The sequence below is a fragment of the Plecotus auritus genome (assembly GCF_963455305.1).
Source record: "Plecotus auritus genome assembly, chromosome: 1".
Lineage (NCBI taxonomy): Eukaryota > Metazoa > Chordata > Mammalia > Chiroptera > Vespertilionidae > Plecotus > Plecotus auritus.
In genome coordinates this window covers 40,821,246-40,839,744 of record NC_137770.1, presented here as the reverse complement: position 1 = coordinate 40,839,744, position 18,499 = coordinate 40,821,246, and positions in this window count along the sequence as shown.

Below are 18,499 nucleotides of genomic sequence, written 5' to 3'. Positions count from 1 at the left end.
AATCTTGAGCATTGTCTTATTAAGCTCCAAATAAAAAAAAAGACATTGTTCTAAGCTCCAGGCCCGCAGATATGTGTGCAGTTGCTTTCAGGGTCATTTAAGTGTTGATGGGTAGTAATGAAAATAGAATTAGTCAGGGGTATGACATTTTTCAGTTCATCCCTGATGTGCGTAATAAGTAAGCTTCTCAAGGTCATGTATTGCCAAAGCCAGAACTTGAACCTGGTCTTCTAATTTTAACTTTTGGCAGATGTAGAGCCTCTACATACCACACATTCTAGCTCAGAGTTAACACAAGATAATGGGAACTTGACTCAAGAAAGTACATAGGGTCTTAGAAGTGTTTACACGAGTTGACATGAGAGTTGGATTTTGGAAAAAAAAAAAAAAAAGCCAAGGAAATGGTTGAGGTTGAGGGAAGAGATGTTAAAGCCAATGGATCAAAAACTATTGATAACCTACTCCTAGGCAAAAAAAAAAAAAAAAAAAAAGTAAATTTAGCAAGGGAATGAACAGCAGAAGATTCCTGGAGCAGCTGAGTAAGAGGGAGTTGGGAAGGGCTCATGACAGGATTGGGGCTTTTGCTGGGTCTTTCTAAGGAGGGTTTAAGAAAGTGCAGGCCCATTCTGGATTGAGTGCCATCAAAAACAGGGCTGACTCAGTAATTGGGTATTTAATAATTTTATCTAGGAGAAGGAAGAATTAAAGTGGGACTAGCATTGTCAATGGTATAGTCTTCCATGTTAGCTGGGAAACAGGCATATTTAGTCATCTTTAAATTTTAGAATATCCTTGTCTGTGTGTTCCAGATGTGGTTGCAGAGAGGAGCTGTCTGATCCTTATTCTGTGAGCACAGTATGTTCAGTGGGAACACCACAGGCTAGCTGCCTGGGGTGATTTTAATTTCTCAAGGGACCAGGTGCTTGATGGCCATTTTAAGGAGCTACGACTTATATGTTAAAAAAGAGTTTTTAAAAGCAGAATAGCAATACAATTTCAGTTAGAAAATACCCTTCAAGTGGCTATGTGGAGGATGGTTTTGAATGTGGTGAGACTGGATACAGATGGTCCAATAGGAACAGAGGAAAGAAAATGCCCTGAGAGTGAGAAAGAAAAGGGCTGCTAAATGATACTCTATGGGCAGAAAGAAAACACTGTGCTACATAATAATTCAAAGAGAAGCAACACAAAGTTATTTGGACAAATCAATAGTGTCCCTTTATCTCCATTATTTCATTGGGGAAAAAATAAAGTTTCAGATTTTCCATTTTCTTTGAAAACTAAAACCCAGCGTTTACTAAGTTCCTGGTGGGCAAACAGAATTTCTTTAGGCACCTGACACTTGTTTCAGCTCTGGTAATGTCCCTACAGTAGCCTTTTCTTACTTAGGAAGGAAAAAGTTTGCAATACAGGGGTGAGCAACAGTAGGTTTACAGTTGTGAGTACACGAAACAGAGCTCATTCTTGTATTATATTGTTATAATCATAACCTTCATGGCTTTTTCCATATGAGTGGTAAACCTATTTTTGCCCACCCCTGTATATTTATCCTGGTACAATTCAAAGCAAATATCCCAAGCAAAGAGATAGGTTAGCCCAGGTTTTCTTAAGAAATGGATTCCATCTGCTGGCCCTAGGCCTCGAGTCCTGAATCAGCTGCCAGGCCTGAGCAGCAGATAGGACAGGCAGACAAAACAGGGTCAGGTCACCTGGCTCAGACCTAGTTTCCAGCACTTTTGTCCATTGTAAATGGACCATTCTGGAGGAACAAGAAGTTAGTAGAATAGAAACCTGTACACTAAGAGGAAAGAGAAAATTCTCTTTCACGTCAGGCAGGAGATTGGTTGTCAGTAACTGGGCATGAAGGAGAGGGGACCATCTTGTTTTTGAGAAACAGAGCACTCAGTATGTGGTTGCCCTGCTTTTTTAAATCCACGAAGTTGCCGTTTATTGATGTAAAGACAGATGCATGGAGAACATGTGGTAGAGGGAAAAGTAACGCAAACCAGGAGCCCAGTAACAATAAATCACAGTATTACAACTATTAATGGCCATAAGGCAGGAATTTTAGCCATTTCAGGGGAAAGGATGTGAAGAAATCCAAGAGTCTTTCCTTTTAGTCTTTTGTTTGTTCTTTGGGAGATTGCCTCAAGTCACTTAATTGTAATCTGTGACAGCACATTTATATAAATAGCTTTGAGCAGAGTGCTTCTTAACATTTACTTCTACTCCATTTAACAAATGTTTTGCGGAACAGACGTTGGTTTGAGAGCAACATTTTATTAACTCAGATATCTTATTTACCCAGTACTCCTACAAGCCTGTTTTGTAGATTAGTCTTTTCTAAAACTATTTTTAAGTCAAATAAAACCCTCAGAAAGTGAGGATTTTCTTAGTTCATGACCTTGTGTTTTAGTAGAGAAAGAGTGGGCTTTGCAACCCATAAAATGTGTTAATGTAGGGATAGAAATCTTTATATTTCCACTTATACTAGTTTCAATCAACAGAATGGATTAGGCTCTAAATAATCTGACATTAGCATTAAAAACAAACATTTATAAACATGTGTATCCATTACTGTGGTACATTATGTATGAAGCTTTATTGCTTGGTATTAAGACATATCCTGACCCCAAACACATTTAGTAGAAATCATGACTATGTGAAGTTGGGTAGGGAACACAGATTATAATTTACATCACTTTTTCAGTTATTAGCCGAGGAAAGATTAATGGCCATTTAAGAACTGATTAGTGAGACAGCAGATTAAAAAGAGGGTACCTTGTGACATATTTTGCTCCCCTGCCTTTAAATGCCTGGCTTCAGTGCTGAAGGACATCTGCATGAGCAAACAGAGCATCAATGTTCAGATTACACACCTGAACTAGCACAAAGGCATGTCAACGTTTCCCAAAACCATAAACCAGTTCAGTTATCAACAATTTGGAAGTGGTATTGCATACAGCTGTATGTGGTTGATTTACATTTTCCAAAAATACAATTTTACATACTTCAAAATATATTTTCCTTTCCTTCCAATTGCCTACATTTTCCCAGCACCTGATATTACTCAGTGACACATTTCTTTTAAAAATATGTTTTTATTTATTTTAGAGAGGGAGAAAGAGAAACATGAATGTGACAGAGAAACATCAGTTGGTTGCCTCCCACGTACCCCCCAACCCGGGATTAGATCCACCGGGGCATGTGCCCTGACTGGGAATCAAACCAGCAACCTTTCAGGGCGCAGGATGATACTCAACCAACTGAGCCACACCAGCCAGGGCAATACATTGCTTTAACACATTATTTTGGTCCCTGCCATTTCATTCTGGCAGACCTCAAGGGACATATAGATATGCAGTACTTTGTTCTTCCTCTCATGAAGCTTACAATCTACATGAAGGATCCTTAAAGGTAAAATGGTGACATGTTAAAATAATGCAAAGTCAACAATCTAAGCCACAATATATTGTTTAAGTGTCAAATAAGTGGAGTAGATCATGTAAGTACACTCAGCTTTTGACAGGCAAGAAATCATTATTGGCTTGGAATAGTCTGTTGAAGCTTTATTAGGAAACTAGAGGTCTGGTGCACAACATTTGTGCACTGGCGGGGGTGGGGGTGCGCGAGGCAGGAACTCCAAGAGGTTCTTAGCGCTGCCTCAGAGGCAGGAGAGGCTCTCACCACTGCACTGTGCTTGCTGGTGGAAACCAGCTCTTGAGCTGGAGAGGGGGGGGGAGGGGATGATTTTGCAATTTTCATAAGTACTCCCACCCTTGGCTAATTTAAAGCTACCAGCCTAACATCATTGAATGTAAAGTGGGAAACAGATGTTCACAATTGGCTCTTGTGAGCCAACGACTCTACACATAGGTGGTGAAGATTCATTCATTGCAACAAGTATTTTGAAAAAAAGAAAAGATGTGTTTTGGGGTTTTCCTAAGAAATAAAATAGCATTTTGCCTTCTTCCCCCTCTTTAATTCCAAAATCCAAGCACAGTCCTAAATATAAATCAAACATCTTTGAAACTACATGAAGGATCTTTCATACTTCAGGTAACAATGCTGATAATAGTGTCAGCACTACCGTTGGGGTTGCTTTTCCCAGGGATGGTGATAGTCTCACCCTGATCTAGCTATCCCTTCTTTCTCAGGTCTCTTATGAGCAAGGTACACATTTCCAAGGTGATGGGACCAGATTAAAAGTACAGGCTGTGTCCCCAGAACAGATCAAAGTTACATACAAGCACAGAATTAGACTGAATTTTCAACTTGGTAGAACTTGGCTGACTGCTCTCTTGGCTATATTATGTCAAGTATTCAGTGGGGACCCCAAGTCGTGATCTCATCGCTTAAGAAATGTTATGCCTCTGGTGAAGCCGACTTTGATTCACCATGACTACTAAAACAGAGGCTTTGGAAACTAAAACAGAAGCAAATCTCCCATATAAGATCAGAGCTCTTAGGGGGACATTGGGCAGCAGCTGCTTGGGATATATGTGTGTATCCAAACAAAATTAACATGACAAATATTCTAGGAATTTCACAAGTGCAGATGCATAGCTGAGGGGAAGAAAAGGCAATTTGCCTATTCATTTATTTGCTTTTAAAAAAAGATAAAAAAGACCTCATTTTCCTTGTTTCAATCCTTACCTCCTTTCTGTTTCTTTTTCCCATTTTTGCTTTCCCTATAACCCCATCTTTTTTTTAAAAAAATAAATCTTTATTCAGATTATTACAATTGTTTCTCCTTTTTCTCCCCATAGCTCCCCTCCACCCAGTTCCCACCCCACCTTCTGCCCTTACCTCCCCACCCCACTGTCCTCATCCATAGGTGTATGATTTTTGTCCAGTCTCTTCCTGAACCCCCCATACCCCTTTCCCCCTGAGAATTATCAGTCCACTCCCTTTCTATGCCCCTGATTCTATTATATTCACCAGATTATTCTGTTCCTCAGGTTTTTAATTCACTTGATTTTTAGGTTCACTTGTTGGTAGATATGTATTTGTTGTTCATAATTTTTATCTTTACTTTTTTCTTCTTCCTCTTCTTTAAGAATACCTTTCAGCATTTCATATAATACTGGTTTGGTGGTGATGAACTCCTTTAGCTTTTTCTTATCTGTGAAGCTCTTTATCTGCCCTTCAATTCTGAATGATAGCTTTGCTGGGTAGAGTAATCTTGGTTGTAGGTTCTTGCTATTCATCACATTGAAAATTTCTTGCCACTCCCGTCTGGCCTGCATAGTTTCTGTTGAGAAATCAGCTGACAATCGTATGGGTGCTCCCTTGTAGGTAACTAACTGTTTTTCTCTTGCTGCTTTTAATATTCTCTCTTTGTCTTTTGCTCTTGGCATTTTAATTATGATGTGTCTTGGTGTGGTCCTCTTTGGATTCCTTTTGTTTGGGGTTCTGTGCACTTCCTGGACTTGTAAGTCTATTTCTTTCACCAGGTAGGGGAAGTTTTCTGTCATTATTTCTTCAAATAGGTTTTCAGTATCTTGCTCTCTCTCTTCTTCTGGCACCCCCATAATTCTGATGTTGGTACGCTTGAAGTTGTCCCAGAGTCTTCTTACACTATCTTTAACTTTTTGGATTTTTTTTTTGCTTTTTGCTTTTTCGGTTGAGTGTTTTTTGCTTTCTTTGTATTTCAATTCTTTGACTTGATTCTTGTGTTCCTCTAGTCTGTTTTTGGGTCTCTGTATAATATTGTTTATTTCAGTCAGTGTATGTTTAATTTCTAGTTGGTCCTTTTTCATATCTTCGAGGGTCTCGTTATATTTATCGGCCTTTTCTAGGATATTCTTGAAAAGCCTTATAACCGTGGTTTTGAATTCTATATCCAGTCGTTTGTTTTCCTCCATTTCTTTCGTTTGTGATCTGTTTCTTTGACGCCGCATTTCACTGCTCCCCTGAGTTGGTAGGGTAAATTTGTGTGCTAGGTTTCCTATATGGCCCAGTGGGTCGGCCTCCCCAGTTAACCTGAGGTGGACACTCTTGGTGCACTCCTTTGTGGACTGTGTGTACAGCCTTGCTGTAGTTAAATCTTGATTGTTGTTGGTATCACTGGGAGGAATTGACCTTCAGGCCAGTTGGCTGTAAGGATCAGCTGCGTCTATGCTGGGAGAAGTTCAGTGCTGGAGACAGCCTTATAGGATTAGACTTGCCAAATTGCAATAGCCTCTGTGCTCAGCTTGGATGGGGTGGAGTCTCAGGGCGGAGCAGACAGTCTTGGCTTCCCGTCAGCCTTGCCCTTGTGCGCACGCGCAGACCTCTGCCTTCCCGGCTCCCGAGTCTCCGCCCGAGAGTCCAGACTCCCCCCACAAGAGCGTGGGTCCCCAGGGGCTCGCCTGGAACCGGGGTTCAGTGCAGTCAGAACTAGGGCCCAGTGCGTTCAGGAGCCTCCGACTCCCTTCCACTAGGGAAAGCCTGTGGCAACCTCCGAAGCCTTTGTGCGCACTGGCATGCCGCGCCTTCAGACTTCTGCCTTTCCCAGCTCCCGAGTCTCCGCCCAAGAGTCCAGACTCCCCCCGTAAGAGCGTGGGTCCCCAGGTGCTCGCCCGGAACTGGGGTTCAGTGCAGTCAGAACTGGGGTTCAGTGCGGTCGGGGGCTTCCTTCCCCCTTCCGCCAGAGAAAGTCAGCCAGGCTCTCAGCCGCCCTTCCTCTCTGCGCGCACAAAGACCCTTTGCCGTACCTCCAATTCTCTGTGAGCTTTTCTCTTTCCTTCTAGTTGTAGAATTTTCACTCAGCCAGCTTTCCTGTGGTTCTAGATGGTGTCCGTTCTGTCTTTTAGTTGTAGTTTTGAAATTGTTGTGCGAGGCAGCAGTTTAGGTGCTTACCTATGCCGCTATCTTGGTTTCTCCCCGCCTTTTTTTTTTGGTTGTTTTGCTATCTCCACCTCCCATGGACCTTGATTAACAGACAACCCCCAAGCTTACAAAAATAGCTCTTGAAAGAACTGTTCTGAGTTTCTGGAATAAGATTACTCCAATGATCTCCAGCAGGAATCATGAAAACCCAGAGTCATTGCCAACTGTTCGTCACAACACAAACTTTACAGTAGTTCGAGATAAAGAAAACTGCAGCCTAGGCCAGACCACAAGGTCCCATATCCTTCTCTTCTCAAAGTAGAAGACCCCAATCCTGCATCATTTTGGAGAGTTTCTGGGTTTCGGGTCCAGATTTGCATCAACTGAATAAAGCCTTTGACCTCACCTCTATTAGAAATACCTGACCTGTTTCTTTTTCCCTGACACAGCAGGTATTTGTTGAGCCCCTCCTCTGGCCCAGCACTAATCTCGGGGCTTTGGATCATCAGGGAATAGTACAAAGACCCCCACCCTCTAAGGTCTAATTCCATGAAACCATGGGCAGACTGATTTTGGATGAAACACAGCTTTATAGAAGGGTGTCATGAAAGTAAAGACTGAAGGCAGAATTCTAGGCTTCTGGACCCACTGCCCATTCCCCAATTATTTCCTTCCAGAATCCCCTTTCTGATGTCCCATTTTCATCCTAAATTATAATAAACTGACTTTCACTAAACACTATACTTTCCAGAAAGGACCCCAAAAGTACCAGACTCTTCAAACGATATCAAGTGGAAAATGAAAAACACAAATCTTAACTTATTTGACAGAAGGAAGGAAGAGGTCAAACATGAGACAAAAAGACTGATTTCTGAGAGTAAATATAAAGCACCCAGCTGACAGCACTATATAAGAATTACTAAGGCAATAAAGGACTACTACCAGGATAGTTTTTTCTTGTCTAGAATTGCTGCTGACAATAAAGAGTGGACTACTTTAAGCTGATTTTTTAAACTCTCTCCATTCTGCCTACATACCCAGCTGACCACTTTCATGAACCTACTCCCTTGTACATCAGTACTCTTCTTTCAAACATTTGCTTAGTACACATGAGGAACTGTTTGACATTGAAACAGGGACTCAGAACTGTTGGACATTGAAATTGGGACTCAAACATTTTTTGTTATTATATGTTTATTTCTAGTCTGCAGAGGCAAGATTTTTTAAAGGAAAGAAATGGGGGAAAAAATAGATACAGAGGCAAAGAAGCATTGAACAGACAAACTATAGCAGGAAGGCAGGGGAGGTTGCGGGGGGCGGGGGGGGGCTGTAAGAGATCAACCGAAGGACTTGTACGCATGCATATAAGCATAACCAATGGATAAAAGACACTGGGGGCGGGGGGGCAGGTAAAGGTATGTACTGGCGGGTAGGGGAGGCCGAGGGGGAGGTCAATGGGGAAAAAAAAAAAAAGGAGACATATGTACTACTATTTGTAATACTTCAAACAATAAAAATAAATAAATAAACAAATAAACAAAAAAACATTTGCTTAGATTTTTCTTATCAACAGTCTTTCTGACTAGCTCATGTCAAGCTGACTCCCAGGATCTGTTTCTTCTATGACTTCTTACAGTCATTAAAGTACTGTGAATTAGCCCTATTTCAATGAAACCTGGAATGTGTCAGGTACTGGAGAAAAGAGGAGTTTCTTCAGATGAATAGACAGGAGAGAAAAGGAGATCTTCAGGTGAACAGTCTGCAAACCGGGTAACATAACCTCAGCCTCCAGTGGAGACTGAAAATTGGCTCCACAGAGACCACTGGGTGGGGGGGCGGTGGGGGGGGCTCCCTTTTATAGAGAAAGTCTCCGCTCAGGTTCCCAATTGGTCTAATTCTATGCAAATTAAGTTTCCCGATTTGAACAGTTTTTATTGGTCAGTGGCTCTGATCATGTGGCTCTGTTGGTCATTATGAAGCAGTTCTGATTGGTTGGTATGTCTAATGAACCAATGCAGCTGGCCCAACCAGAGGAGAGAAGGGGAAAATCTGGCCTGGGAACCTGACCTGGTAGCAACATTTCAAGAATAAAGGGCAAAAAGCTGCTGAAGTACAAGGTGGGGACTATGCCTGGGGCAGAGGGAGGAAAGGAAGTAAAAGCTTAGTGAGACTTTGGGGCCCAAGCTGTCCTGCATAGTACCTGGGAAACAGAATGTCTCCCAAAAGAGTGGGACTCTGCCCAACTTTGCCACAAATTCCTGTGTAGTCTTCAGACCATGGGAGACAACCATGAGAGAGCAATCTGACAGTAAAAAATAATAATTTTTTTTAATTCAGTATTGAGAAGGGACAGTGTTGCCTGGTAGTGGTAGCCAAGCTGGGCAGGTGCCATCTATTAATTGTAAAAACCCTAACAGCATTGAAAATACACCTCATTCTGAGCACTAGGCTAATGGACATTACGTATGTTATTCATTTACTAGTCACAGTCCTTTGAGGTCATTTGACCTCACAGATACGATGTGACAGAACCAGGATGGTAGCTGACTGCATTTGTTCAAGCACAAATGTGAGGCACTCCCACTCCCCGGGAACTTCAGACACACTGTGGGCTGAGCTCTCCAGGGGCTGACTATCAGGGTGAGTTTTTCTGGTGGCTATTTTATTCATGTGACCCTATTTGATTTTACTGTTGGTGAAACCGCAGAAAACGTGGGTGACGATAATAAAATACTTCCATCGGTTAAGGAGACACAGATAAAGTAGTCCAAGCTCAGATATCTGAAGGGATGGACTTGTGCTGACGTCCCCTGGGGCAGATCAATAACTAGGAAGAAACTGATGAGCGCTGAGAGGGGGCAGATTGTGGTCCCAGCAGGGGTGAGAAAGGGAAGACAGCCTTGGGGTGTGCATGGGGGTTGGGGAGCCTCTCCCCCTTCTCCTTCCCACCCCACCACCCCTGGGGCAGACTAATGAGCTGGTGCCTATTACTAGGCCCCTAAGAAGCAACTGCTCCTGAGCTACACTTAGACTAATGGCTGAACTTGGAACCACCTGCGGGCTTTAAAAGTGGCCCCCTCACCTCCTCAGACTATCATTTAATAATTAATGAGGCCTAATCATTTTAATTGATCTGGGTGTGACCTGGGAGTCAGGATGTTTAAAAGCTTCCTTAGGTCAATGGTCGGCAAACTGCCGCATGTGGCTCGCGAGCTGCAGTTTGCCGACCACGGGCTTAGGTGATTCTAATGTGCAGCTGCCAAGGTTGAAACACCTGGGTTAGAGCAAGCCCTGAGGGAGAGTTGATTGCACCTAATATTTTGTCAGCAACTACAGGCACTGTACTGGGTGCTTTATATGAGTCCTTTCAACTCAATAAAATCAGCTTGCAGGTGGGTGTGCTCAGCCCATTTTGAGATGTGAGTAAACTAAGCCTAAAAGCCAAATCAAGGTCACAGGGTCTACCCTGTGGGCCTGCCTCCAGGCCCAATCCTTACTGCTGTAAGCTGCCTCTGGGGAGGACGAGGACGGCACCGTCATTTCACACCTGAACTAACTGGCAGGTAGAAAGAGACCCAGAGAGGATCTTCCCAAACTCTCTTCAGGACAGACTGCAAAGGCTTTCCGACACCTTTTCTGCCAACATCATGTACTTGTCCTTGAACCCAAGTCTTCTTCCTGACAGGTGTGCTGCCATGACCTCTGGAAAGGGTTTGCCCCTGTTAGCACTTCTTCTTTTTCATTTTTACAACAAGGCCACGCAAGGAGCTAAGGGATATAGCAGAGAAACACAGCAGTATTAAATGAAACTACTTAAGGACTTGTATGCATGCATATAAGCCTAATCAATGGACACAGACACCAGGCGGGTGAGGGCATGAGTGGGGGAGGGGGGATGGGGGGATAAGGACACATATGTAATACCTTAATCAATAAATAAAAAAAACATTTAACAATAAAAATATTAATAGGACTTCCTGTAATATAAAATTTATTTTTCTTATTACCATAGATGGGTCTTTAGTAGTGTTACATGACTTTATCTGTTTAATAGAGCCAGAGGAAACCATTTTCAATCAAGTGTTGCAAACCACAGGGGGAAAATGGGGGTCATAGGAAGGCAGGAACCACATTAATTTTTTTGAGACGATCACTGCATATATCTAAATCTGTATTATAAAACACATGTATTGTTTTATTTATTAAATACTGCCATCACAAACCTGCTGCAGAAAAACAACAACAACAAAAACAAATGAAACTACTTTGGAATAGTAATATGGGGGGAGGGCAAATTATCTGAAAGGCAGTGAATGGCTCGAGCCCTAATTATTTAAAATGTGGTCCTCAGACCAAGTGCACCAACATCCCGTGGCGCTTGTTAGAAATGCAGAACCTCAGGCTCCACCACAGACCTGCCGATTCAGAATCTGCATCTTAAACGATCCCCACCTGGTACATTCATACGGTGGCGTGTGGAAGCAGTGGCCATGAACAGTATCGTTGGCATTACTTGTCTCATTGTGTGGCTTTAGGAACATCTGTTTTATTCTCTTTTTCCTATGAATTTCTCCCATACACCTGACTTTTCATTCTTTCTTTCTTTTAGAGCACAGTTGCAGTTCTCCCAGCCGCTCTTAAAGCACAGGAAACCAAGATGAGCAGAGAACCCAAGTCTTGCTCATAACGAAGCCTTTTGTCAGTTCTCTTATGTGGCCCCAGGTGCCCTGGCACAGCTGCTGATATTTAGTTCCGTTCTGCACCAGCAGTCTTACCATTTGGGAAGGGAAATTCATTTTTATCTCTCTGGCTTATGAAAGCCTGGGGCAAGGAGGTGAGGAAAGGAGAACTCGCAGGGAATCGGTATTGGAAGTATCAGGTGCGGCAGTGAGGTCAGACTGTTTTCATTTTACGTTCTGGCGTTTTATTTAGGCCGTGGCAATCTACCCCTTTAAATGGAGATGGGAGAATATCTTTAATAAGGCCACAAACAAAGGTGTGTAGTTTTAAAGGGCTCAGCATTGGACTCACAAGTCTTTATATTGAGTCACACCCTGAACAGGGGTTAGGTTCTGCTGTTTGGAATAATTACTCTCGGAAATGTTCAGTGACGTCCTCTCGAGCATGGTCTTCAGACACTTGCAATACTAATTGTTTCATTTAAAAAGGGAACTAAGCTCACATAAATGTATCATTTTTACTTAGTCAAGCAATAAAATGAATGACTTCTTAGATCCTGGATCTCCTGTTTAACAAACCTGTTCTGTTCCTCATTTTAGCATTAAAAACAAAGCCCAACCTTGGTTACTGAGCAGATTCTAAAACAAAACCCACTTGAGGAATAAATGTTTGGGAAACTCTTGGGCATTGAAGGGTGTGGGTGACTTTGAAACAAACTATTATTCTTGCAAAGTTGCAGAATTATGCTATATGTTTGCCTTTGGGAAAATTAATTATGAGCCTAAGTCATGGGTTAGAAATAGAATTAAACTGATTAGTGTCATAGGATAAAAATAAAAAGGGAGGCCTGTGACAGCTTCCTGCGTCCCTTCCACTCCCCAGAAAGGCTCTTAAAGGAACATTTAAAACACAAGCCTTTGTTCCCTCAATCTGTGGTGCTCAGGTCAGGTGGACCCTGCGGCGTGGCTGAAATATTTCAAACAGTCACTCACAAATGTGTCATTTGACCTGCTGTTCTTCCAAAGAGGTATGAAAAATGTGTTTCTTGCTGAGATAACTTGAAATCAAATAAACATAATCTCTTTAATTCTTTCTAAATAGTTCTATATTTTAAGTCTAAACACAATAGAACACAAAGCTTCTGGCTTTAAAAAAAAGTTATTTTTTATGTGTGTTGTTGATTTTTTTTTTCTTCCAGTTTGTGTTAGATTTTAAGAGTATAATTTACATCTCGAACCAAGTGAATATGTTTCCTTTAGAAACACACACAAAATACTCTGTGCAACGTTGCTACTTGGTTAAACATATATGTGTGTTTTTATAAGAGCCCTTGATCTGTAACCAAAGACAAGTTTCTTGTGTATATTAAGCATCACTTGATAGAGCAGAGAAAAGTCTTCACCAAGGCTTATAACACATTGCACAATATTTCCTTATGCAAAATTGGTTTTGGTCCATTGTTTTTATTTATCTGCAATAATGGTACTCACTCAAGTTTGTAATAACACCGTCATGGCTGAAGGGAGTTTGTTTTATGTATTATATCTATTATCGGCTTCCTCTCCCTTCTTTAAATCTAGTCTCCAAGGAGAAAGTCTGAATGTAGCTCGGATTTAAGAAGAAAACAGAAAACAAAAGCTTTCCTAAAATCTCACTGGGTTGGTTGTTATTTTAGATTGTTTTGAGATTTTTAATAATTCTTGTTTGTTTGCCCTTGGCATTGAGCATTGAACAAAACAAATTGCCTTATTCTTAGAGAATTATCGGCTTGGAGTCGTCATATAACATTCTATTAATTTATTTTTCTGTTTTGAGGCAAGCCTACCTAACCTTTCGCCCAAACAAGTGTGCGCTTTGCCTCACCACCACTAGAGTGTGCTCTAGTGCCATAAGATTCGGAGTTTCTGTAGATGGTTGGCGAAGATGGATGAAATACCTAGAAAAACATCTTTCCATCTAATATGTGTCCCTTTAAGTGTCTTGGTAAGACTGGATTTTGTTCATGGCTTTACCTTCAGTACCAACACTGGATAATGTTTGGGCTGAGTTTCATATTTGTAGTTGAATTAGCTCCACTTAGCTCTAATGGGGTGCTAAGAAATAGAACTTCCCCTCCACTCGTGAGCTGTTTATAGGCAATAACTCTTTCACTGTATTTATGAAATTAGTGTCACTGTGGCGCAGTGCATGAATGTGGGGTGACTTGGGAAGAGGTAGCTCCTTAAGTATCTATTGCCTTGTCTCAAGTCGCTGGCAGAAGAGCGCTCCGCGATCTTGGATGTGGGTAGTGAGGAGAGCACCGCCCCGGCTTCAGCATCGGAGCTGGTCACGCTGAGGGCACTAAGCTCAGCAGTGCGATCCCAGCACGTTTTAGCAGCACCTCCTCCCTCAGCCCGCTATTGAAACAGAGCACTGTGTTTCAATACTCCTCCCCAGAAGCAAGCAGGTCGCTGAGCCTCTCTTCAGGCACTGTGGCCCCTCAGGCCCCTGGTATCTCCAGTGACCCAGGGCCCTTTTGCTCTCGGGCCTTTAAACAGCTTCAGGTGGAATGTAACTTCCTTCTCCGGGTATGAGTCACAGTTGCTCCAGCAAAGTCTGAGACAAGGTCCTTGTGGCTGGGACACTTGTCTTCCCGGATCTCTAAAGCCCTCTGTCTGCTCAGGGCTCAGAGACCATACCCTCTGGGGCTCAGGAGGTACCCCAAGACCACTTCCACAGAAGTGCGTAGCCGCCTGGAGGCAGTGTGGAGGCCCAGCTCAGGTCCTGCTCTAGGGGCCACCCTGCAGCAGACTGTCTGGCAGGAAGAGGTAGCTCGGAGATTTCAGGACCGCCCCCACCCCCCACCCCCCCGCCCCCAAATAATCTCCACCTAGCCCCTTTCAAAGCCACCTCCTATAAAAGCAGAAACGAAGTTAAAAGCAGTGCCTTTGCTGTGTAAGTACAGCTTTAAGCCAGGTGATGTGATGAGTGGCCCCTCCAGCTTCCAAGCTGAGCCCCCTCAGTAGGGACATCCGTGAGCCAAGGTTGCAGCGCCCCTTCCGGGAAAGGGGAGCAGCCCTGCCGGAATCTGCGCCTCCTGGGGCAAATGAGCACCATCTGTCCTCCTCCTGGTTCCGGGATTCTGGTCAGGACAAGGAGCCCCGAGAATGCCAGGTTCCGAGGCACCTGAGAGGCTCTGAGAACCCCATAGAGGTGGTTTGTGATGGCCAAGCCCCCAAGCTGAGCCTGGCTTTCCTCTTGCTCGGACGGTCCCTCAGCCTCGGTGCTTGTGTGATTTGCAGATGCTCTTTGAAGAGCAAAACCGAAACACAACAACGCAAACCCCGATATCGGCTCCTCACTCGGGTAGAGTGTGATCCTGTAAGGAGCACAGGTCCCAATTCCTCAGCTCGTCAGTTGTGTCATCAAGGAGGTTTACTCAGATTTTCTGGGCTCAGTTTCCTTTTTTATACAAGAGAGGTGATGTGAGAACCAGGCTTCCTGCGGCATCCTGCTACCCGGAAAGGGAGAATCGGTGCTCTCACGCAGGGAACTCTCAGGCCAGTGCACTCACTCACTCACTCACCGATCCGTCCATCTGCAGGGGGCTGACTTAGCCCATTGGTCACAGCTGCCTTCGAAAAGGAACTAGTGTGTTGTTCCTGCTTGGGTTTATATTATTTACCAAGCAAGCTGTCATTTCAGAGCAACAGGGGTTTGACAGACTTGAAAAGAAAAAAAAATGTCTGAGATCGACACAAATAAATGTTTTCCTACCACAATATTGACTTTTCACCACTAAACATGTTATATAATACTAGAGGCCCAGTGCACGAAATTTGTGCATTGGTAGGGTCTCTAGAGGCTGCTGGCTCCTGGATGAACTCACAGTCGAGGGGACAATTTGCATACTACGCTTTTATTATATGGGACATGGGCTTCTTAAATTCATTGCAGTGATTTAACTGTCATTTAGAAGTATACTGTGGGAGAAGGTGGAGAGGTGGAGATATAAAAACGAAAAGATATATATGGTTCCTACTTCTGAGCCACTCACATTTCTCCTGGGAATAGAATCCATACTTAGGCAATGTAATCGGAGATTGTTACACAGAATTTTTTGTTGTTGTTAATCCTCACCTGAGGATATTTTTTTCCATTGATTTTTTTTTTTAAGAGAGAGTGGAAGGGAGGAATGGAGGGAGGGAGGGAGGGAGAGAGAGAGAGAGAGAAACATAGAGGTGAGAGACACATATCCATTAGTTGCTTTCTGCAAGCACCCTGAGGGGGCCAGGGATGGAGCCTACAACCCAGGTACGTGCCCTTGACTGGGAATCAAACCCAGGACCTTTGGGTGTGTGGGCCAACGCTCTAACCACTTGCCAACACTGGTCAGGGATAGAATTTATTGTGCATAATTATGGTTACTCACAGTTTATAGTGTGAACACTATTTGATAATCTCATGCCAGCATATAAATTTGGGAGTATTTTCCCCTGAAGCAGCTTTCTCATCCAATATAGAGATAGGAATATAGAATAGTATGGAAAGAGCATTCACCCTAGCTTGTTTGGCTCAGTGGATAGAGTGTCAGCCTGAAGACTGAAGGGTCCTGGGTTCGATTCTGGTCAAGGGCACATGCGTGGGTTGCAGGCTCAATCCCCAGTGGGGGACTATAGGAGGCAGCCAATCAATGATTCTCTCTCATCATTGATGTTTCTATCTCTCTCTCCCTCTCCCTTCCTCTCTGAAATAAATAAAAAAATATATTTTAAAAAAGAGCATTGGACTGAAGCCCAGTTCCAAGTCTGCCATCAACCAGCTGTGTGGCTCCAGTGAGACAACCTCCCTGGTATCTGCTTCCTTATCTGCACAATGAAGGGCTGTGACTTTAGATCGATCAGTGGGCCCCAGACCAAGCTAATCAACAGGGTCACCTGGGAAGCTTTGAAAACGTGCAGCTATCCAGGATCTACCTGAAACTACTAATTAGAATCTCCAAGGGAGGGCCCAGGAATCCACAGTTTTAAAAAGTCTGCCAAATGTTCCTGATGATCTTGCTGATATTTCCAGCTTCAGGAAATACCACCTTAGACAATGGCCACCCTTGGTCTTTCTTTAAGATGCCTCTTTACTCATCCTTTAAAAAATCTCTCACACGCCCCTCTGGTCTCTTGCATCACCTTTCTGCTCCTTGCTGAGAGATTTCCCAGCATGCTCCTGTGCATCTCTGGCCTTAGAAACACAGCTCTGCTTCTCCATGGTCATCCCATTCTGTTCTGACTGCTTGGGTTCCTGCCCACACAGCTCACTAATCCGCACAAGTGAAGACACTTCTCAGGATGAACCCAGTCCCTCCCACCCTCCCCCACCTACACATCCACTCTCAGGCTCTGGGGCCCACCCTAGCCCAAGACAAAGGCACTTCCAAAACTAACTCAAGGCCTCAGTGAAACATCACGGGGTACAGACGAGATAGCTGTATCCCTTGATGCCCATCGTGGTTACCATGTGGGCCCTGAGGTGGAATGCGCGGGTCTGAACTCCTGCACTACCCCTCACTGGCTGTGTGACCTGGGCAAGATACCTGACTTCTCCAGAGCTCCCTTTCCTCACATGTAAAATGGGAATTAAAATGTTTTCTAGCTCACAGGGCTGCTGGGGATGTAACATGAGATCACATGTACCATTTTTATGAGTGTTTATTGATGCAGCAGGCAGTGTTTTAAGCATTGTGCAGGAATTAACACATTTCACTGTTGGGGGAAGGTCTCCAACCCAGCCACTACTCCATAACGTGCATAACTCCCTTGATGAAGTGCCTGGCATACACTAGGAGTTTCTCAAATATTCACGTAAAGAAAATCTGTGTTTATCCTGATTCTGACTTAGTTTATATTTAGGGCCCAAAATCTAAGCTCTTACTTTATACATTGGGACTAGTCCTTTATCTTATAGTCCAATTGCAGCTGTGCTCTCTACTGTTCTCTAAGACTCCACCTTACTACCTGTCTACTTAGCCAGTTCCCTCTGACTCAGTCTACTCCTAAGAGCTCTTTTGTCAGGCCTTCCTTTACCATCGCAGTCTTGTTGTTCTTCTGCCATCACCATGAGAAGGACATGACTGTGCTAGCTTGATGGAAGATGGGAGACACATGGGGAGTCATGTCCTCCCAAACAAGGATGTCCTAGACCAGCTAGCAGCCAGGCCATCCTCAGACATGTGAGCAAGGTCAGACAAGACCAGCAGAGTCACCACGACAATTTCCCAAATGCACGAGCACTAATAAACCCTATTGTTATATGCCACTGAGTGTTTTGTTTCATAGCCTTATTATTTTATATATATAATATATTTATTGATATCAGAGAGTAAGGGAGAGGGAGAGAGAGATAGAAACATCAATGATGAGAGAGAATCATTGATTGGCTGACTCCTGCACATCCCCTACTGGGGATGGAGCCCACAACCCAGGTATGTGCCCTTGACCAGAATTAAACCCTGGACCCTTGAGTCCACAGGCCAACGCTCTATCCACTGAGCCAAACTGGCTAGGGCTCATTGCGTTATTGGAGCAAAGAGATGACTGGTGCATAAATGTTTAAGTGATATCACATGAACATGATAACAAAAAAAACAGAATTTGGAAACCTTGGAGAATGAATAATCCAGTGTCTTTTCTGTCCTGTAGAATTCCCCACATTCTGGAGGGAAAATGTTATTGATTAAAAGAGACTTCGGAGACATATGAGTCAAAGGCAATGTCTGGATCTTATATGAACTAAAAAGATGAAGGAAAACTCATGAGCTGTCTCATGCTAAGGGTAATATTCTGGTTATCATTCAGTATAAATATGTCCATTAGATATTAGATAACTGTTCCATAATATTTCTTCCTTCCTGTCTACATTTTTTTCATGAAATACTTTTGTAATATATTATACAGATAGAGAATGCATAAAAGATTTATAAATAGTTTAAAGATCGATTATAAGGGAAATACCCATGTAGCCACATTCCAGGTTA